Genomic DNA, 23,907 nt, shown 5'->3' with positions numbered 1-23,907 from the left:
CAAAGTAATATAAAAGGTACTCAGGTCATAAAAGAAATAATTAAAATATTTTCTGCCAGTATAGATAATTGGGCTATGAAGTGTTTTGGATTGTTTTGGAGAACTTCTCTGGTGCTTCTTTAAAGTTCACGTTGTTGCAGTTCTGGAAAAACACAACTGCTTTAAACAGTTGCAGATAGGGGCTATGCTTGCACCCTTGTGTGCTTCAGAACATTTTGGAATTGAATCAGAAGTTCTTCACAATCTGAAACGACTTAAGACATTTATAGGAAAGTAATTGTAGGAACTCAAACAGAAATGAAGAAAAATATTAGCACAACAAATAAAACAAGAGGCTGAAACTGTGTTGACTTCAGAATGCCATATTAAAATGGCTAATATTCTAAGGCAGGGGTATCAAACTCACAGCATCACATGATGTGTCACGACGTATTGTGACTTTTTTTCCATTGCCGGCAATGGGGTGGACGCGGTTTCGGCATGACGCATCCGGCCCGCGGGCCAGCAGTTTGACACCCCTGTTCTAAGATAATAAGTAACATGAAAAAGTAATAAATATTTTCAAACACATATTTGTCATATTTGTCTAAATTGATGGCAGCCTATAATATTAAACAACATATAAAGAAAAAAACAGGCATATACGTGGGACAAGATTGCAAAAAAAAATGTGAATCATAATACAAATTTCATTGCTTCTGCACTTGTGATGTTACGTGCAAGTTCTTAAGGGGTGGATCTTATGTCATAAATTCCCACTGCACATTTCATCATTTTGATGAAAGAATTAGGAGAACAAAAACTATATTCAAAATTGGTTGGGTGCGGTGATGCTCTCATAATGTTGTTTTAGAAATAATATTTAACAACAACATATCTAATCCTCACTATTCAAGAACATACTACTACCACTACTACTACTACTACTACTACTACTACTACTAATACTACTACTACTAATAATAATAATAATAGAGTTGGAAGGGACTTTGGAGGCCTTCTAGTCCAACCTACTGCTCAGGCAGGAAACCCTGTACCATTATAGACAAATGGCTGTCCAGTCTCTTCTTAACAACTTCCACTGTTGAAGCATTCACCGCTTCTGGAGGCAGGTTGTTCCACTGATTAATTGTTCTGTCAGGAAATTTCTCCTTAGTTCTAGGTTGCTTCTCTCTTTGGTTAGTTTCCATCCATTGCTTCTTGTCCTGCCCTCAAGTGCTTTGGAGAATAGCTTGACTCCAACTTCTTTGTAGCAACCCCTGAGATATTGGAACACTGCTATCATGTCCCCCCTAGTCCTTCTCTTCACTGAAGTAGACATACCCAAATCCAGCAACTGTTCTTTATGTTTTAGCCTCCAGTCCCCTAATGATCTTTGTTGCTTTTCTCTGTACTCTTTCTAGCGTCTCAACATGTTTTTTACATCATGGTAACCAAAACTGGATGCAGTATTCCAAGTGTGACCTTACCAAGGCATTGTAAAGTGGTATCCTTCTGTTAATGCAGCCTAGCATTGTGTTGGCTCTTTTGCAGCTGCAGCCCACTGCTGGCTCATATTTAAGTGATTGTCCACTAGGACTCCGAGATCCCTCTCACAGTTACTACTATTGAGCAAGGTACTACCTATACTGTACCTGTGCATTTGGTTTTTGTTGCCTAAATGTAGAACCTTACTTCACCACTGAATTTCATTTTGTTAGATAGTGCCCAGTGTTCAAATCTGTCAAGATCCTTCTGTATCTTAAGCCTATCTTCTGGAGTGTTGGCTATTCCTGACAGCTTGGTGTTGTCTGCATATCTGATGAGTTCCCATCTATCCCCTCATCCAAATAACTGATGAAGATGTTGAAGAGCACTGAGCCCTGGGGCACCCCACTACACACTTCCCTCTCTGTAGATGCAGTTCCAATGAGGACCACAGGCTGAGTACTGCCGGTTAGCCAGCTACGAATCCATCTGGTGGTGATGCTATCTAATCCACATTTTTCTAGCTTATCAAGTAGTAGGTTGTGGTCTACTTTATCAAATGCCTTACTGAAGTCCAAGTAAATTATATCCACAGCATTCCTCTGGTCCACTAATTTTGTCACCTGGTCAAAGAATGCAATAAGATGGCATGATCTGTTTTTTACAAACCCATGTTGGCTTTTAGTAATGACTTTGTTTGCCTCTAGGTGTTCGTTGATTCGTTCTTCCCAGGTATTGAGGTCAGGCTGATAGGTCTGTAGTTTCCTGGATCCATTCCCCCCCCCCCTTTTTTTTTTTTGAAGATGGGAACTTCATCACTCTTTTCCAGTCCTCTGGTAGTTCCCCAGTGCTCCAGGATCTTTGAAAGATATAGTTCAGTGGTTCTGAGATTACATCTGCCGGTTCCTTCAGAACCTAGGGGTGTAGTCCATCTGGTCCTGGTGATTTGAACTCGTCTAGGGTAGACAGGTGCTTACTTACCATTTTGCTAGCTTGATGTAAACCATTCCAAGAAAGAAGCCTTAACTTATAAACTACAGCAGATTAATGAATCATGCTAAGTCAAAATAAATCAAACCATATTATAGATTAATGTTTCATATGAACCAATCCATAGAAACACTGATGTGAACATAGAAAAAAAGAAATTAAATATTTAAGATTTGTATAGTACTTGAAAGTGATCCTACTGCTTCAAACGCATCATCTCAGTCTCCTTCTTAGAACACCCTGAAAGAAAAGTCAGTGTTAATACTATTTACCATGCTTTAAGAGCAGAATATGATTTCCTTAAGAGTGTCTGATGATTTATAGCAACAGATTTGTGCTTATGGCTGACTTGTTGATTCCCTTTTTACTGTGTTAGTATAAATCTTGATACTGTATGTTATTTCAATACAATGCTATTCATGTAATAAATTCTTAATATTCTATTATAGATAGAAATGGAAAGAAAAAGTGGATATTCTATCAATATTAGTATAGATTAGGATATTAATATTACAAATATTAGGATTATTTGGCTTTTTCATTCAAAATTAAATAACATTGGAAATGAGGAAATGAAGAACATTCATTAAAGTATTTGTTATGTCACAAAAATTTGGTCTTAAGATAAATTACATGATATTGAAATCTCTACCTTGTTACTTGGGGTATGTGTGTCTATATGTCTGTATGTGTGTAAAAAAATAGATGAACAAAATAAGTTTAACAAAATTGAGTTATTAAAAAAATGATTTTTAAAAAAAAATTAACAAAAATAAGCTGTTGAGTTTTTGACTTCTGCTTTTTGAATGGAAAGAATTCCTCAACCGGAAGAAATTAAAAAAGATTCAGATAAATCTAAATTTGTGTGTATGCACGCCAAGTCTGTATGAAGAGATCTCGGGTTGATGTACTGAAGTCTGTGAAATGGGGATGAGGCAGTAATTCTCATCAATAAACAAAAAGTTACATTAGACAATGCAGACTTCGTCTAAAATGGCAGCACATTGTTGATAGCTAAGGGAGATTAAAAGCAAAGATGCCGACAGCCATCATGATTTCTTGCAGCAGCAGGGCAATAGTTGCCATTCTTTTTTCCATGTTGTTGTTGTTTTTATTTCCTAGTCTATTCAACTACGCTAAAGTTTCTGTGTCCACAACTGACCCCTTTCCCCCTTAACCCCATAAGGGAACAAAGAAGGGGTGGGAAAACTCCAAAAGTGAACAGTGGCATATTCAAATATCTTATAACCATTAATAGCTTAAGCAAAGCTGGGGAATTTTGTACAAATATAATATTTATTAAACAAAGGAGAAAAACAAGAGGTAAAAATAGGTTGGAGCAGATGCATGCTTATCAACTTGAAGAACATACAGAGAACAGCATTGTGACAGTTTATTTAAAAAAATAGAGCAGAAAGTTTGACTGTATATTTTAAAACCCACATAATTAATTCTGAAATATCAACCTGATTCACTTGCTCAATATTATTCAGCCCAATGCTGTAGCTTTGGGAAAAAGTGATCATTATATAACATAAAATAATAAAAGAAATATCAGTGTGTATTAATTAAACTATCCAAACTTTTTACAGAATTCTTAATCTGGTTACAGCATTATTGAAGAAATGATCACCATTATAATAGGAAGAACTTAATCTAGATGCGTAGGGAATTAATATGACTCCAGTTGGATCCGAATTTAAATAGATGCAAATAGACCTGGGACTGAGTTTTATTGCTTCCAGTTTCCAACAATAGCCTTCCAAAAAATGCTACATAGAATTGAATAGTAAATTTTTGGGAGTCTGAAAGCTAGATAAAACTGTTTGTTATACACAGCATTGGTGAGGAAGAAAGACTTAAAACTAAAAATCCATTTTATAAACCCAAATGCCTTTTTGTTTATAAAATTCATTAAAATAGCAGATACATGATATGTACCAGTGATGGCGAACCTTTTAGAGACTGAGTGCCCAAACTGCAACCCAAAACCCACTTATTTATCACAAAGTGCCAGGGCCGGAATCAGCATTGTGGTGCCCTCATGGGGGGGCAGGGAGGCGCCTCTGAGTGCCGCCTCTGGCACACAAAAACCAGGGGCGCAAAAATCGGCCACCGTGCTGCAAGGCGCAAAAACGGCCGTGCCGTGGGTGCAGATACAAGGTGCTGCACCATGCAAGAATGAGGCAGGGCTAGTGAGTATCATGCAGGCACTAACCCTGCCCCATTTGCAGCACGTGCATGCTCATGGCCCCGTGCACACATGCATGCATGTAAAATGCTTCCCCCTCCGTTTTCTTCCAGTCCACAAATCAACAATGGTTGGTGACCTCTGCTCTACCACCTCTACTTGAGCTTGCTAGTCAGCCGCTTCACCTCCTTTTTGCTGGGTGGGGCTCCTGCTCTGGGCGGCAGTGGTGGCCTGATGCACCTGCTGCTGGTGGCAGTGGCGCGTGTGCCAACAGGGTTCTGAGTGCCACCTCTGGAACGCGTGCCATAGGTTCGCCCCCACTGATATATACTCTAGTTTTTATTAGCTTGGGCATCAATGATCATCATGTTAAAGAAGTTGGAAAAGCCTTTTTAACTGTTCTATAAGAACCCTTCTCAAACAATTATTAGGGTGGGAAGCAACATGATAGTGATATATTCCAATATAATGTTTTAGACAGCAAACCTTTTTTCTCTTGCGCTGAACCCTAACTTTAATTCTAACCCTTAACAAGTTATTTATTTATGTAACTTCTGATGCTGATCAGCTCCTATTGATGCCACATTGGATCTCTTATATTGATATAGATTTCTATTTTTCTTTAATTTCTCTATTATGTCAAAGATGAATAATGTCCCTGATTAATTTGAATTGCCATATTAAGGCAACCTTAAGTGAAATGTTTTGAAGATGTGGCTTTTAAGATGTGGGAAATATCCACATTAAAAAAAACCCTCTTATTCTTGAATGTTTTGAAGTTAAATGAAGTTTAACTGCTGTATCTGTTCCTTTTCATCTTTTAAAATCTACACAGTATGTTTTTGCAATTACCGACTCATTCCACTATTTATGGTCCCATACTTCTTTATCTTATAGGATTCCATGTTTAGACATAGTAAACCATAGATAAATAATCAAGCTTTATAAAAACTGAACATTTTCAAATTATGATTTGTTGCAGGCTCATCCATTCTTTGTTTGCTTCTATGAATGGATTTAAATGTTCAAAACACAATGAAGTAGAGTATAATTTCCCAGATTTTTATTTTCTTAACTGCTTTCATTGAGATATATAATTCTTGTCTGTCTTCCAAAAATGTTTGATAATATTATTAGGATATTGTTTCTCTGTATTCCCCAAAACTCTTTCTCCTCCCCCCAGGCCCCAAACAAACTCTATGAAAAGCTATTTTTTTAATGTTATAAATGTTTGAAGTCCATTTATTTTTATTACTTTTCTACCTTTTAATTATAAAAAGGTTCACTAGAAACTTATGTTTAGAAGTGTTTATGAATAACTAGAAATTATATCACCAAATGGGTTTTCATGGGTCCTAAAAAAAGACCTGATCAAATGATGTCATGCTTGTAAAAGCTTCAGTAATGGCTTTGACAAAATATGTGTGACCCAATGTATGACTAATAATAATAATAATAGTAGTAGTAGTAGTAGTAGTAGTAGTAGTAGTAGTAGTAGTAGTAGTAAAGTTGGAAGGGATTTTGGAGGTCATCTAGTCCAACCCCCCGCTCAGGCAGGAAACCCTACACCATTTCGGACAAATGGCTGTCCAGTCTCTTTTTAAAAACTTCTGGAGGCAGGTTGTTCCACTGATTAATTAGTTCTAGGCTGCTTCTCTCCTTGATTAGTTTCCACCCGTTGCTTCTTGTCCTGCCTTCAGGTGCTTTGGAAAATAGCTTGACTCCCGCTTCTTTGTGGCAGCCCCTGAGATATTGGAATACTGCTATCATGTCCCCCTTTGTCCTTCTCTTCATTAAACTAGACATACCCAATTCTAGCAACCGTTCCTTATATGTTTTAGCCTCCAGTCCCCTAATCATCTTTGTTGCTCTTCTCTGTACTCTTTCTAGAGTCTCAACATCTTTTTTACATCGTGGTTACATCTTGGACTTTTCTCCAAAAAGCTTTCCTAATTTTAGTATGTATTATAATATCCTTTATAACTAATATATATGTTCTTTGGAAGAAAGTAATAATAGTAGGAATATAGTTATGCTTGTCATCCCTATGCTGGTTTAACTTTTTCGTTAAAAAGTTAGAGTGGTAAAAATTGGATATCCTAAGGAAGTTCAAGCTGTTCCATGTTAGAGGTTTGTGACTTACAAGGATAACTTTGAAATTGGTATACTGAGATTATGACCTGTCCACCTTGATTCAGTTTAAAGCTTCATTGAGTATTGTGTTCAGACTGTAATTGCTTAACTTCCTTTATATACAGTTTTTGTCATAGAATGCCCAGAACGGAGTTTTGGCACCTTTTTTAGATGGAACATTGTAAGGTAGGCAAGGCGGGTTGTATAATGTGTATGAGTTCCGGCACCTTTTTTTTTTTTTTTTTTTACAAAAAAAGCACAGTATACTGTATACAGTTCTGAATAACATATTGTCCAAAGTGATTGCAGTTAATGATTATTACTGCCGTGTGTTCAGGTTAGTAATCTTATTTGCCATATTCTGTCTTTCTTAAATTACTTTCTAAGAGCCTTGGGAATGCTCAGAACAAGGATTGACCACAGTGATCTGTGTTTTGGTCATCTTTGATTGGAAGACTGTGGTCTGTTATATGGAGGGTTGCATTTGAGGATAGGTTAAATGTATAATTAATGCAGAATCCAGTCTTGCTTTATTTAGGTGAAATCATATTTTATGTATTTTGCAATGGTTACATTGTGGTTGGACAAATGTTTTGATCACATGGGATGCCTTAAGTACACCCCTCTTCCTCCTGGTGCCTCTGACAATAAGGAAACGATATCCTGTTCACTGCTGTACAGAGAATTTTACTGTTCCTTCCAGCAATTCTGCTAAAGACTTCTGCTTCCTATTTGATTGAGTTGCAGGCAGTGGTGTCTGTAAATGCATGCTGCTTGTCCATGAAGAGTGATTATTCCTTCTCTCATCCCACATGTGGGAAAAGTTTACTTCTTCTGCAGTGGTTCTCCAATTTCGGGGTGTCCTAAGGAAGTTCAGGCAGCTCCATGTTAGAGGATGTTAGGAGGGGAGCATTATGGCAACATGTCTTAAGGTAGTTTGAGATCTCAATTGATATCAAAAATTCTACTGAATTTGTGTTTTATGTAGCTTTATTGTTCCACTTTTTAAAATTATGATGGGTATTTATTTTGATTCTTATAATGTTTATTTATCATTTTGAATTCTAATGTGTGAACAGTACCTTAGAATCTATTGGAGATGAGGTAAAATAATTAAAATATAGTGAAACTATGGCATGTATTATATATGGTGGTTTACAGCAATGTATTAATAAATTAATTAATTAAATGATCAGCCAGATAGCTCTAATTAAAAATATTACAGGAAAATTCAAAGGGAGATCTTGATGATGATTTTTCTTACTAAGTATTAAGAATCAATATTTGATAGCTAAGGAATTAGGTGGCTGCATGTTTATGAATATCTAGAGAAAAGACCTAAATTTTTTGTGATTTTTTTAAATCCCAGTGAAACTTTTCACAAGATTTTTGAGGTGATTTTTTGATGGATAGAAATATACAGAATTATACTTCAAATTCATGATTTAACTCAGTGGTTCTTAACCTTTTTGAACGAATCGCCCCCTTGAGCCAATGAGGAAGTTGTCATCGCCCCCCTTCCCCAACATAACCTCTCAATCACAACATAGGAAATAATTCTTCAATTTTATGCAAACACTTTTTTTTGTTTTCTTTAAAATTGTCATCAGGACATATTGATGCAAATAATTTATTTCCAGTCTTTTCCCCATATCTCCCATATTCTGGCCAATGGCACGCCACTGTATGGGTAGAGGCTGCTCTGCAATGCGCATGAAGATAAGATATGTACGGCGTTCTGTACTGAAGCTAGCTGGAGGAACATTTGAAAACACAATTCAATCCACAAATAGCGAGCGATCTGATGTTTTTGTATGACAGATATACAGCGATTCACTGTACGAAAAAGTCTCAAAAGTGTCCCCAAAACTTCTTGCTCCATCGCCCCCATATCTCCCCTTTTCGTTCCTTTGCCCCCACATCGCCCCTTTTCGTTCCATTGCCCCCCTGAAAAATGAAATCGCCCCCTGGGGGGGCGATATCGCCCAGGTTAAGAGCCACTGATTTAACTGACTCTGCATTTTGCCGATCATTCTTCAGTAAGACTGATTGGAAAAAACAGAGACTAACCAAAGGATTGTGGAAATGGCTTTGAGCAAAATATTCCACATTCATTGGGAAAATATTAAGTTGTCTCAGGAAAAGAAAGTGTGAGAAAAAAAAAGATAATCCAGACTCTTTTTAGTATAAGAGGAGGAGTATCACTGTCAGGCTTTCAGGCTTTCATTATTTTAGCTTATGTCAGTAAAGTAAGTCCTAGTATTTCTTATAGCATTCAAATTCATTTTATGTTTTGGTTGACCTTGAAGAAACAAAAACTTATTTTGATTTTGAATTAGAATAATTTTCTCAACTATCCAGAACAGATGGTCAACAATAATTTGGCTTTTGTTTTCCTGAGGAATAATAAACCAGAAATCCTGCTTCAGTCCTAACCTGTTCACATCTTGTTCAATTTATGAATATCATAACTGTTTGTAAACTGCAAGGAACCAAACAGGAACAGGCTAGTAGACTGTTTTTAAATGAGGTTGGCATTCTGATTTCTTGATAAGGAATACATCTTCAATTCCCAATTAAGATTTTGGAGTGTTAATTTAATGAGTTTGTTTCTCCTTGTTTAGATCATTTTGAGTTATATTAGGTGACATATTGATAAATGTGGGAAAAAAAACAAATAAACTTGGAAAAGGTAAATAGGGGCTAAAGAGGCTATAAAGCTCTATCTTACTAAAATACCTAAAGTAGGAATAGTAGTAAATAAAAACCAGAAAGTAACAATCAGATTTACCATTATTGCCAGCCTAAACTGTATATAGTGAATTATGAATACATATTTAGCAAAGCATGCTGGATTGCTCAGTTTTTGCTTAATATTTTTTTTCAAGTTAGAAGTTGTCTTATTTGGAATATCATTTTCTTTTCATAATATAAAGACATCATCAAGACATTTGGAATATTGGGAGGAATATAAACGAAACATCAACACTGTTTTAAAAGGGCTTAATTTAGAATCCGTTTTGCTAATCTCTGTATTTTTCTACACACTACCCAGTTGACCAGGTTTAATCTTGTAGAAGTTTATTTCAGCACAAGGTATTCTTACAGGTAGTCCTCGACTTACAACAATTCACTTAGTGGCCATTCAAAGTTACAACAGCACTGAAAAAAACTGACCTATGACCATTTTTCACACAAACAACCACAGCAGCATCCCCAGGATCATGTCATCAAAATTCAGACACTTGGCAGCTGACTCATATTTATGATGGTTGTAGTATCCCAGGATCATGTGATCATATTTTGTGTCAATGGGAAAGCCAGATTCACTTAACAACTGTGTTACTAACTCAACATCTGCGGTGATTTACTGAACTATGGCAAAAAAGGTTGTAAAATGGGGCAAAACTAACTTAAACTGTTTCACTTAGCAACAGAAATTTTGGGTTGAATTGTGGCCAAAATTTGAGGATTATTTGTACTTAATTTACATTGTTCTGAAGATAAATATTCCATATTGGCATACAAATCAGGCTGATATTCATCAGTAGATTCCCATTAACACAATTTCTAAGCCGCTTTTCTTTTAACAATGCTACAGAAAATCTTAATATAATTTTTCTTTCAGTCAGTAACTATAGTTCATATGTCGTTGTGTTTAATGAATAATGCAAAACATTTGCAAAAAAGCAACAACCCTGAACTTATAACCTATTTTCTAGCTGGCATCTCCAATTTTATATTTACATTTTTTATAATCCTGTGCTAAGAATGTTCTGAAACCTTGTGAATCATAAGATTCCTTTTTAAATATTGTACAGTATAGTGTATCTACAGTATTATTTATTTTCCGTTTGGTTGTTTTAAAAAGCTCAGAAAAAAGATTAAGAAATAGTAAGCAAAATAATTTGGATGCAGAGGTTTTAAAAAAAGGTCTCACTAAATCTAGTTTATGCTGATACCATTTCCACTACTCACTCACTCACTCACTCACCACACATACATACACACACACACACACACAGAGAGAGAGAGAGAGAGAGAGACTTGCAACTATCCTTGTTTCCAAATGTCCATGCACTAATTCATTCATTGAGTATCTAACACCTTTCTTTTTAAGAATATAACACCATTTTCCCAGTTTTCACCTTGTTTTTATCAACTTATGTGCAGAAGTGTAGACGCTCCTGACTTGCCAAGTGAACAGAATTTGAGTTTGTGGCACAAACTTAAACAAACATCTTTCTTCAGATTTGAATGCATATTATTTATGTATGGTTACATATATAAAATAAGACTGTGAATATGTCAGATGCAGAACTTTGCTATTTGTGTATAATTTGCAGTTGTTTAAAGGAAAGTAGATGCAGATGAGCAATAAAAATGGTTAAAGGCAATGGCAGTTTGAATGTTTTATTGTTTGAAAGCTAACATACCTGTGGAAGAAAAAGAGATGTAAATTATATTTCTAAGGTGGAAACATTATATCAAGTACCTATATGGTTAAATAGTTGTGTCTCATTTTCAAAATGCGTAGTGTTATAAAGGTAGAAAGGAGCAATGGAAATTCTTCAGCATTTCTAGTTAGAATAGGAGTCTCTAATTTGTGACTGCATCCCTTACAGGCGCTTTTTAAGTGGCATACCTGGATGCAAGTTCAGTTCATTGCCTTTCCTTCTGCTCCCTTTGAGAAGCATAGACTCCTTCTTTGGCAGGTACACATTTCTACTCAGCACCTTGTTTAAATAGAGACTCTGGTATGCAACTATTTATTTTTCTTGCTGCCTGCTTGTTGGCCAGTTGTAGCAGATGCCATGTCCCAAAGAAAGAGCTTTGCTGAGTTTGCTGTTAGTGATACCATACAGGCAACAGTTGCCATTGCTGCCTCCTCCCCCAGTGGTGTGCCTGCAATATGACCAAGACATAAGATCCAGCTACAGATGAAGGCAGAATTAGGCATCCCTGTGTGAGGACAGAATGTAAGGGAAGAATGAAAGAAACTGCTTACTTCATCCTTCATTTTACAATGCTACTGGGATCAGGGACCTTAAGAGAAGAGTGCAGTTACCCTCTTACCCTATTGCATCTGGATGGGCAGTTGCACTTCTCACCCTAAAGAGAGAAGTAACTTCAAGGACAGGGGCGGCGGAGCTGATTCTGACTGTGGATATATGCAAGGACCTTGACATCTATGTCATAATTATTGGGGTTTGGAATGGAACCGAACCGAACAGAACAGAATAGAATCATAGGGCTTGGAGGGCTTCTAGTCCAACCCCTTGCCCAGTGCAGGACACCTACTACCATCCTGGACAACTGATTGTCCAATCTTTTCTTGAAAACCTCTAGCAATGAAGTATCCACAACTCTGGGAGGCAAGCTGTTCTATTGATTAATTGTTCTCACTGTCAGGAAGGTTCTCCTTCCTGGATTGTATCTCTCTTTAATGGGCTTCCACCCATTACTTTTTGTCTTGCCTTAAGCTGCTATGGAAAGTAAATTGACACTCTTTTCTCTGTAAAAGCCCCTGAAATACCGGAAGACAACTACTATGTCACCCCTAAACCTTATCTTTAGGCTAGACATACCTAGTTCCCTTTGTTCACCATAAGATTTAGTCTCCAGACCCATTATTATCTTTGTCGCTATTTTCTGCACTCTTTCTAGGGTCTCAGCATAATTTTTGTATTATTGTGGCCAGAATTGGACCATTATTCCAAGTATTCCGATTTGCTGTACTTAGTCTAATCCAACTCTAACTCCTTCTCCTCCTGCTGGCATGGAGGATACAGATTTATCACTCTAACATTGTAGCAAGAAGGAGCTGTGGCACTGGTTAGTGGCAGGAGGAACAATTCCAGGTCCTGTGATAGTGTTGTTACTTTATCCTCCCAGGGTCCCTTCAGTGCAAGGGAGGACTTATACTATGGGTGGGGTGAGAGTTTGAAGCCACCGCAAGTCAAAAGCTTTGGTGGCAGGACAGGGATTAGGTAGATCTGCCTGGAGTTTCAGTGCTTCTGAATTAAAATATGGCTTCCAAGTCCCTTTTGCAGAGAATCCAGTTCCAATATCAACAACAGTTGTATTCATCTCTGTGCAACTCTTACAACAACTTAAGCGGCAAAGTGAAATGGCAAAATAAATTCTGGTTTACAGTGCAACCACAGGGTAGTGGCAAGTGGCACAACCACAAACCATTTATAGCATGTTTAATGACTTACCATGATACTCTTAATTTATTTTTACTTACTCGAGATGTTTGATTCAGTGTGTGAAAGACTTCAATGCTGAAGCCTTTGGGCTAATAAACTCATCTGAATATGGTCCTGATTTAGACTGTGGGAGCAGAAAAGGAATGCTGGGTTCCACTAGTATCCATCCCTCTTTTGTCTGTATGACCTAATGACTGAATGTAGACTTGGAAAGCCTCCCAAACATCTCAAGCCTCCCAGACACATCTGTGATTCTTCAGATGTTGCTGAAATACAGGGCCCCAGCATCTCTTATTTTTGGTGATATTTATGGATCTGCTGGGAAGGTTACTTCAGCAACTTCTGAAAAGCCACTGTTTTTTTTTAATCAGTGCTGCATATTCTGCCCTTTGTTTCCCCAAAGAAAGGAATTTAAGTTTAAGTTTCATTTTTCTTTAATCATTAATCTATGCAAGAAATAACAACTGAAGGTAATGTGTAGGCAGTTGGCTGAAATTATTGACTGAGATGACTAAGTTATTGACTGAGATGGCATTAGCGCAGTTGTAAGCCATGGCAGGAACTCTTAACAATGAAGGATTTATCAGTTAGAGTAGGAAGGCAACTGGTGCAACCTCAAAAACATTAAGATTTAAACATAACCCACAGATTCCTAATTCTCATAAATCATGCAAGTTGCAGCTTTACTAATTGCCAGAAAAACTGCATCAACTTAACATTGTAGTCTCCAGGAGTCAAGACTGACCACCTCTGCTGGAATGAAAACAAATCACACCTCATGACTGAGTGGAGTTAAAAGTTTCTGATAATCATCTGCTTAATAAGTGTTGTACATTGACATGCACCTATTTAGATAAATATTGATTGGATTAAATTGCTCATCCAAATTTTTTGCAAGGTTCCTAAGCAATAAGGAACTTTTGTATGTATCAGTGAAATTACTATCCTGCAAAAGGTTTCATCTGCTTGCCGTACAAGCCCCGCAATGGCAGGGCCCTACCTGGAAAGATGCTCATTATTGAAAGTAGATGATCACTCCGTCTCCAGTCATGAGAAATGTAGGCCGGAAGTTCTGCAAAGAGTTAGGCTGGGAAAGGTGGCAACTTTGTATTAATGTGAGGAGGTACTATTTAATAATGTATTATACCGGTGATGGCGAACCTCAATCAATCAATTCCAACTTTGCAAGATCTTTTTTTTCCCACGAGAAGTTGAAATTGACTGATTGAACCTTTTTTTTTTTTTTTTTGCACATGGCGGTGGAGGCCTAAAGCGAAAAAGTTTTATAAAACCTAGCTGAAGGCCTAGGACTGGGGTGACAGCGCGCGTGCCCACAAAGAGGGCTGTGAGTGCCGCCTTTGGCACCCGTGCCATAGGTTCGCCACCACTGTATTATATATTATTTTGTGATATGTAAGGATTTCTGAATCATCTTTACATGATTTTAAGAAATAAAATTAGCCTTTACCGATGTTGGCTTGCAGAATAATTAGTTTAGGGACTTTAAAGAAATGGGTTACGTGTGATCTTTGTTGTCATTTAATAAATAGAATGAAACTTTTTTGGTTTCATTAATATGAAGGGAAATTCTACCAGATACTGATTTTCTGGAACGATTTCTCATTGTTTAGTTCTAAATAAAACCACATTTTATTTTTTTCCCTTTTTAAAAAGTGAGTAATGAAACTTATAAAAAACTAGTATATCTTCCTGTTATGTATGAAATATTGATTAATAAAAATAGTAGCTTATAAAGAATAATTCTACATAATAAAAAAATCTACATGTATTCAGTATACCTGTATGTATGATTTATAACAATTATGTTTTTCCTTACATTTTAAAGTATTCTAACACTATTGTGTATGTTCCAGTTAGACCCATTATAGTGAAATCTCTCAGTCATTGACCTTTTACTGACCATAGCAAAACACTGTTGAAAATAGAGCCAAACTAAGCCACATGTAAAATAAACATTATGGTTCACCACTTTCATATTTTATGTTTTCTACTGTAAGGACAAGGTAGACTAGCAGACTGACTGGAACAGAACCAATATGCTCAAGGAGTAGTACTGTATACATTCAACTCTCTTATTTAGACTTCCCATTTAAAAAAAAAAATCAGGCACTAATGGAAGTTTTCTGTTTTTTTAAAGAAATTCATGCAATTTTTCAAGCAGCACAGCTAGTAAAAGAAGTAAGAATCACTGTATGTAGAAAAACTAATTGGGAATAGGCGACCATATGCTTTTAGGAGAGGAGAATAAAATTCAGAATGCTAACTTCTATTTGCGTACTCTGAAGGACTCTGCAACTGCATAACCTTCAGAAAATTAAAAAAAACTATCCTACAGATGTATAGTCATGTGCAAGAGAATTTTAACATACTTCTTCAGAAATGACTGCTATTTTCTGTGTTCAAACATCATATTTATAATTTGGTTTACTTGTTTTGGATTTAGTATCCCATATGAACCCAGCTGTTGTAGTTACAAATTAGAATTGGGTTTTCATGTAGAATATGAACCAGTGGTGGGATTCAGCTGGTTTGCACCACTTTGGCAGAACCGGTAGCTAATTTTTTGTTGCCCAGGCCCAGAATGGACTTCCAGAAGTAGCATCCACACAGAGAACCGGTTGTTCATATATTTGAATCCCACCACTGATATGAACAGTAATCAATCAATCAACCAATAATATGATAACAGCTACTTGATTTGGCAATTATGCAAATGAAAATGATTTGAGAATTGTAGTCAGTCATAGGATGAGACAAGAACAATTTAAGGTAAGGGTCCAAAAAATGCAATTTTATACACAGTAAGTAAAACCATAATTCAAGCCTTGTGAAAGCTTTATAGAAGTGCAGTGAAGTATGCAAAATCATTTTGTGGAGTGAAAAGTATGAATGAACCTGTTACAGCATATTAGCCAGGAATAAAGACATGATTTGGGTGTTATTAAGGTTCTTTGTACATTCGATGGATCATCACTGTACAACTTTCCTAACAGAGAAAGCAGGATTAAATACAATGTAAGAAAAGAAAGCTAAAGTTCTGTTAGAATGGAATATTAGCATATTAAATTTTTGATTGTAACAACAAATTAATTATAAGGATGGGTTATTCCTCAGTGGAGATTTTTGAGCAGAATTTGGATAACAATTTGTTGTGGGTAATATTTCTATACCGAACAGAGAACTGGATTAAACAGTCCACAAGATTTCTTCCAACTCTGAATTTGGGATTCTCAGTGGATTTTCCAATTTTTTTTCTACCAGCATAGAAAAAATGGGCAAGGATGGAGGAGGAATAGCTCACACATATCTTTCGTTGCTATCTGAAATCTGCAAAATAATGCATTGTGAAGAAGGAACTTCTAGAAAAAGTGAATGGACAGTAATTCCACATCAATACTAAATACTAGCATAGAAAAAGTGGGCAAGGATGGAGGAGAAATGACTCACACATAGTTGGTCGGTAAAACGAAGACCCAGATTGTGGGGGCAATATGCTGACTCTGTAAACTGCTTAGAGAGGGCTGTAAAGCACAATGAAGCAATACGTAAGTCTAAGTTATTGCTATTTATCTTCTTGGTTTAGAGTGAACTTGAATTCCTAAGATCTAGACTTCTGTGGCCATTTTCCAGTTCCTTTTAGCCATATTAGAGCTACCCGCATCTTGGGGAGCTGTCTTATAAAGTTGCTATCTGTATAGGTCTTTCCCACACACCCTCATTCTTTTTCTTCTCCTCATTCAATTAGTGCATAATAAACATAGAAACATTTCCCATCTTTTTCTTTTTTTATACCTTAGAGAATATTTTGGGTGCCTTGGAGAAAGTAGGTACATTTTTAAATGGCATTTTGATTTTCTCAGGGTCTGCAGTGCTGATTCTCTGAGAAATCAAGATGCCTGGCATAGAGGCATTCTTCTTTCTGGAGCACACTCAGAATATTATCTATTTTTTTTTTGTAAAAAATATCAGTGTGCCACTGGATTATAATGAGAAAGAGGAGCAGGTCAGAGAAGAGAGGGAGCATGGTAAATGAAAAGGAGTGGAAGCAAGTGATTTCTTCCCTATGGCATCTTTGGCAATCCTGGAAACCCAAGAGTGGAGATGCAACCACTAAATCTAAACATCAACCTAATCTATACTAATTTAGTATAGTGTTCAGAATTTGAATTCAGATGAATTTGCCTTTCCAGGTGTGATTCCCATGTAAAAGAGCTGTACTTTAGATATTTTTTTAAAGGAAGATATAAATAAATAGAAAGCAGATGCTAAAAGATCGGCCAATTATGTTATTTTTTTACATGTCTTTCAGAAAAGCAGGGCATAGAGCGAATAAATTTCTACTTTATTCTGGGTATAGTTGCTTATTATAGTATACATGAAAAGAAGGAAACTTTGAATTTTAGATAATCCCATTTTCTCAAAAGATTAGATAGAAAAAAGACATCGGCTTTCATTATTTTACACCCAACAAAGACCACCACTTCATATTAAAGGGAATTATTTGTGTGTGTATTGGAGGAGGGGCTGTTAATCTTCCTTTCAGGCCAATTAGTTGAAAGTAAATAGCTAAGCATAATATATTTATAGGTAACAAATCTTTTGTTAGAAAGTTTCTGAGAAAAGTTTGAAGATTCTGGCAGTTTAAAACAAGGAAAGTTGTGCTTGTTAGATACAAACAAATCAGTGGGAAATTATGTAAAGTAAGGAAATATTGCTATGGTTACAAAACACTTTCCTGTGAAGGGGAAACTCATTGAAATTTGCATACTGGTGAGTTTTGTATAAACTAGTAAAGATTAAAGACAGCACTACACAGGAAATGTTATACTTTGCTGTCTATATACCATGAGTATAAAGTTTGGAAGAACTTTACTTTGGAGGATGAATTTAAAGTACTCCTAAGTCAATCAAACTACTTTTTTCTAAAGCAAGCCGAAGTGAAATGGGAGATTCTAAATTGCTGCATGATTTTAACCTACTTTTGTATAAGCCCAAAATCAATATTGAACTTTTCTAGGCAAGTTCTACCTATAAGAATATCACCAGGGAGTGTAGAATAGAAAGGAAAATGAAAGAAGAAATCTTGTAAGATTGAAAGTGTTACTTTGAACTAGTGAATGTTTTAATCATCTCTCTGCAACTGTAGGACTTGAAATAACTTATCAGAAATAGTTTCAGTATTTTCAGATCATTCTGCAAGTTAAATCATTTATATATTCTTTTGAAAATTTTAGGGTACTTACTGCACCTAGGAGCATTCCTGTGTTGTTGGTCATGTTCATTCAAATTGACTACATGCATATAGTCAATATCTGCCTGTTTTTAAAATACTACTAAAGGCTCCTGCACATAGGTTTAGATCCATTGTTTGAAACATGGATGGCTTCATCTCCTAAAATGACTCTGGAAAGAGGCACCACAGAGTTCCTAAGAAACTGGAATCTATTGGCAGGCCCAGTGACAATACTATTTATCCATCTTGAATGTTGAGGCACTATACACCAATATCACCCTCCCAAACCTCGATTTCAAGCCATCAGGAAATCATAATGGATGTCAACACATCATGCCTTGCCAGTATATTTGGCATGCTGCCACATTTGGTGTGGTAACTTTGTATTCATCCATAACCTCTATCTTAGGCAATAACATATGTGGCACAGCTATGGGCATACAAAATATGCTAACATCTTCATTCACCACTGACTTTGAACCATATTTTCTTAACTCTCGTTCCATGAAACCCTTCCTTTGCTTGAGATTCATTATTAACATATTCATTATTTGGCTTTTTGAAAAAGAACTCATCAAATGCCATGAAGACTTCAAAAACTTCCATCCTACCATCAACCTAAGCCTTGAGTTACCTATAGAACAAGTTTACTTCCTTGATGTCATGGTAAAACTATATAATGGGGAATAATCACCATATTACTTAAAAACTCTACTGATTGTCATACAAACATGCATACCAGCTTCTGTCTAGAACATACCTCTACACTGATTGTCTATAGCTATATTCTCATTTGTTTTAATCCACTAGACAGAGGTGTTCAGCTGATGGAAGAAAACAAGGCATTCCTTTGTTCTCATTGAGGGGAAGCCCACTCTTCTAACTACTCAACCAGTAAAATCAAATCAATACAATTCCCAGGGAGGACCTGTTTAAAAGCCAGACCACATCTAGAGCTCACATGTCAAACTACTAAAACACATTACTATAAGCCGCAATCCATTTTGACACTGCACTTTCTCAAACATTTGGTGGCAGGTCCATATTAGCATACAGTCTTGAATCATATTTTCAGAAGCAGCAAGAAATAAGAGAAACATGCTAACGTGAAAATCACACTCTGCAACAACTCAGATGTATACGTTACCACCAAATTTATACTATCAGCACCATCACAGGCCCTTGTAACTCTGAACATATGGCTAGAGGCCATTTCACATGTTTATCCTTTAACATGATATATGTTGTCATCTGCCAGCTATGCCCATCTGGATTCTACATAGGAAGAACAAGCCATATGTTCTGCAAAGGAATTAATGAACACAAATACAACATCACAACTTAAAACAAAAACAAAGCAACTGCAGGGTCTCAGCAGACTGAAATGGAACCTCCCAGAATATTCCATTTCAGACCTCAAAATAATGGTTTTGGAACAAAGAGGATACACCAGCATGAGTGTGAGATAGTTGAACTTACATCAGTAGGCTATCTGAATAAACACAATGAGTTTTCAACACAAAATATCTGTAATGTGTTCTCCATGGAACCTTTATCTGTATAGCTTACCAGTTTCCTGGTAAGGAAATAGTTTCCTCTATTCCTTCTCCCATCTCATTTTTCTTGAAATTCAGCAGCAGTTAAGCCACTCAATGACTCTTAAGTGAGCTGCAGCTCATGGCAGCTTGTACATTACAATATTTATTTTATTCTTAAAACGTACTAAAAAATTCTTTCAATCAAAAATATAAGGAAAAAATGTGCTGAACATACTGTGCTTTTGCTTATATGGGATGCTTTTTCCAGCCTGAAAGATCATCTAGTTGCCCTTCTTGTTTAGACTGACTGCCCGGATTGTTCACTTTTAGGAAACAATGGTAGAAGATGGCTATTACCCTTTTGCCCATGTTTGTGAAGTCATTTAAATCATCCGATTGGCCACTATGTGGCCCAGAATGCTGGACTACAGGGATACAGTTATTTCTGTTCTGATGCAGCGGAACATTTATGCTAATCCTTCTCAGTGACAATATGATGACCTTAACCTTAATACAGCTCAAGATTATGATGTCACATTGAGATAAAATAATTGCAGTAAAAGTATTATAAAACAGTATCTTTTCTAAATACAACCATGAAACTAAATCTCTCCTCTCTTAAAATGGTGGATGAGCACTTCAAGAGATGCACAAGAAAGTCTAAATGTTTTCCAAAAATTCCAATATATTTGGAAGTAAATTATATTTGAATAAATGGAACTTCTGTTTATTGATCAGCAAAACAATGGGGCACCATTATATGGTTCATAGTTTGGCTATTACAGTTCTCAGCTTTTAAAGGCATACATAAAGTCAAATACTTGTGAATACACAGTATTTAATTAAGGAACACAAATATTAAACTGAAATATATTAATATAATAACCAATCCTGAATTGTCTCTCAGATTGTTACAATAAAGTAAATACTGATTAGTTTGAAATATAATGCTCTTTCATAAATAACTTTTGAAAAAGTAATTTTAGAACAGGAAAAAAGCAGGAAGGTTTAAAAAATACCTGGAAAAGAGCAAGGTCTGGCCAAAATAGAGTATGTAGAGTATGTAGAGTACACACCCAGGACATGATTAAGAATGTATAGAATGTGTCCAAGGCTACTCATTGAAAGTAGCATGCATGTCAGTCTCTGCTTTTGTGAATCATGAAAAATTTGGCCAGCAAGTATAGTTTAGTGAATATACTAATAGTTGCTGAGATATTTTCTCACCAGATTCCTCAGTGCCTTCAGCAATAACAGAGTTTCTAATATATGCCTTCAGTTGAAAAGCTCTTAAAAATTCTGGGAGACATTCAGAGATACACCTGCTCTGGAAATAGCCCATGTTGAACTACATAGAAACCAGGCAGCAGCAATTGACTACAGGAAATATTTTATGACATTTAGTATTATGTCATAACGTGCTTTATGATAATTTTATGTCAAAAATGTTTTATACAATTTGCCAAATTTCAGTTTCATGGGAGTCATAGCTCCCTGATTTTGGATGTATTCTATAAGTTAACTCATTTAAAATACCTTTCTTCAAAATTTGTTGCCCCGTGATGCACTGTTTTGCCCAATTTAAGGTTAAACAGACAAACAATAGAGTTTTAGTAGTATATAGATATACAGTTATTTCATGTAATTAGTAGTATTGGTGGGAATGCAATATCTTTCTTCTATCTGTTCCTGAACAACCCTAAAAAATGTATTTGGTTTAAAAACATTGGGACCTTTTTCAGATTCAAACACAAGAATGAAAAAAAATATGGACTGATTTAACTGAAATACCACTTTGAACTTAAATCCCTAAATTCAAATTACATTTAAAGTGACTTTACATGTGTTTTCCTGTTTAGAGTATATGGAGTGGAGTTGGGATGTGTAAGGCAAACAAATATGCTATCATCAGACATGTGAGTGCTTTTTCTGAGATTTTATTTGAGTATTTTCTGATAAAATTTTTATGTGTTGAGCTCATATGATGGAAACAGCACATTCCTATTTAGTTTATCAGATCTTTCTATAATAAATGTTTTAATATTTTCCACCCTGGGAAAACATGATTTTGAAGGAAAGTTTACCTACCGTACCTCTCTGTCTAGCTAGAGAATGTGTAAATAATAGTGCAAATAATGTATCCTACTGTCAGCATATTACAATAAACAAAATGGATTAGCATTTTTTTTTGTTCATTAGTTGTGTGTTTGTTAAAATGCATTACATGCAAAACATATTTGCTCAGCTCAAACATATTTACATTGTGGTGATGCTGTTACTGTTAATGTGAACTTTCTTTTCCTTTGTCCTTAGTGTCCTCTGCATTATTTGTTCTTTGTCATTGGCTAAGATAACCTATGCAGCTTATCCCTGATGCCATCACATAATGAAGACTGTTTACGAATGAAGGCAAAGATTATTTGGGCACATGTTTCTCTACTTCTCTACGTTGAATCTGAATCTGCTTTTAAAACAAAGTGAAGAATTTTGAGAAAGAAATTTAAAAGGTCAATAATTTTTTTTCAAGAAGATTCTGCATATTTTTACTGTGTGTTGCCTAATAACTGTCTTGAAATAAAATGTTGTTTCTCAAGCCAAAGAATTTGAGGAACACATTTTTGGATAATTAAAAGAAAGAAGCAAAACTCAACTAGGATGGTGTAGAGGTTGACATGTTGTACTAAGGATGGTGGTGGGGAAATAGGTTCTGGTCCATCTTAGCCACAGCAGTTTAGAGAGTGATTTCATGCCAGTCACTTTTCTTTCAGCCCGATCTGTTTCGCAGGGTTGTTTGCTATGGGGAAAAATAGGAGGAGAGAGCACTTGTGTGCTCTCTTGGGCATCTAGATAAAGATAGGATAGAAATCAAATAAATAAAATATTAAAATAGTGTAACAACAAAGAAATAATGTTCAAATCATGAGATCCAAACAAGCATAAGTATGCAGTGTGCTGTAAGTTAATCTTTGAAGGCTTTTGAGGCCTTCTACGTTGAGATTGCAGGCAGGTTTATTTCTACAGGTGGTCCTCAACCTATGGCTAGTCATTCAGCAACTGCTCGCAGTCAGGATAGTCTCAGAAAAAGGTTGTGCCAGGGCTCCCTATCACATGACCACATTTGGGGTGCTTGGCAACCTGTTTGACCAATTGTGATCACCATTTGAAATCTTCTCTGCTGGCTTCCACAGAAAGTTGGTGGGGAAGTTGGCAGGGAAGGTTGCAGGTGGAAGAAACATAGGGTTTGAGATTCATTCTCTCAGTGCACTGAGGAATTTCCCCTCACTTCTGTTCAGGGAGGGGTAAATATCCCATGCATTGAAGGAATGCACCTCAAATTTGGCAAAAATGCTTGTAAATATCATCAATGGCACCTGCTAGCATTTTCCCCTTCCCTCCAGGAGGCTCCAAAAAGCTCTGGGGGGGGGGGGAATTTCCAGCACATCCAGCATTCTGAGCCTTTGAGAATGCTGACATTCTCAAAGGCATTCCCTCAAAGAAGAGGGAATCAAGCTATTTTCCAAAGCACCTGAAGGCAGGACAAGATGCAACGGGTGGAAACTAATCAAGGAGAGAAGTACCTAGAACTAAGGAGAAACTTCCTGACAGTGAGAACAGTTAATCAGTGGAACAGCCTGCCTCCAGAAGCAGTAAATGCTCGAACACTGGAAGTGTTTAAGAAGAGACTGGACAGCCATTTGTCCGAAATGGTATAGGATTTCCTGCCTGAGCAGGGGGTTGGACTAGATGACCTCCAAGGTCCCTTCCAACTTTACTACTACTACTACTATTATTATTATTACTATTACTACTACTACTACTACTACTACTACCACTTTCTCCCTCGGAAGACTCAGAAAGGCTCTAGAGGGCAGGGCAAAATACTAGCACAGAACATTGGTGTTTACCAGTGTTTTCTCATTCCCCTCTGGAAGGCTTAAAAGACTCTGGAGGGAAAGAAAAAAAAAGAGCTTTTAGGAGGAGAGGAGAAAATGCTATGCCACCATTCTGAAAGGCCCAGGGAGGTGAAATACCCCCCATCCCCAGGAGGGGCAGAATTCCTCCTCAGTGTGCTGAAGTAACAGACCTCAAATTTGATGAAAATGCTAGTGAATGCCAGGATTC

At 36.5% G+C, this 23,907-nt stretch overlaps 1 long non-coding RNA gene across 1 annotated transcript in view; it reads left to right on the top strand.

The window, feature by feature from the left end:
• Nucleotides 1-23,356, top strand: part of LOC120319398 — a 30,952-nt gene extending 7,596 nt beyond the window's left edge. The window contains exons 4-5 of the long non-coding RNA XR_005559755.1: nucleotides 21,645-21,701; nucleotides 22,099-23,356. This is a non-coding gene — a long non-coding RNA (uncharacterized LOC120319398). The remainder of the gene's footprint in view (nucleotides 1-21,644; nucleotides 21,702-22,098) is intronic.
• Nucleotides 23,357-23,907: the final 551 nt, after the last annotated feature.

The sequence above is a fragment of the Crotalus tigris genome, unplaced genomic scaffold (assembly GCF_016545835.1).
Source record: "Crotalus tigris isolate CLP2741 ecotype Arizona unplaced genomic scaffold, ASM1654583v1 scf7180000017601.7605149639:7615979, whole genome shotgun sequence".
Taxonomy (NCBI): domain Eukaryota; kingdom Metazoa; phylum Chordata; class Lepidosauria; order Squamata; family Viperidae; genus Crotalus; species Crotalus tigris.
Note: the sequence above shows the minus strand (reverse complement) of the source record. Positions and strands in the feature narration are given on the sequence as shown.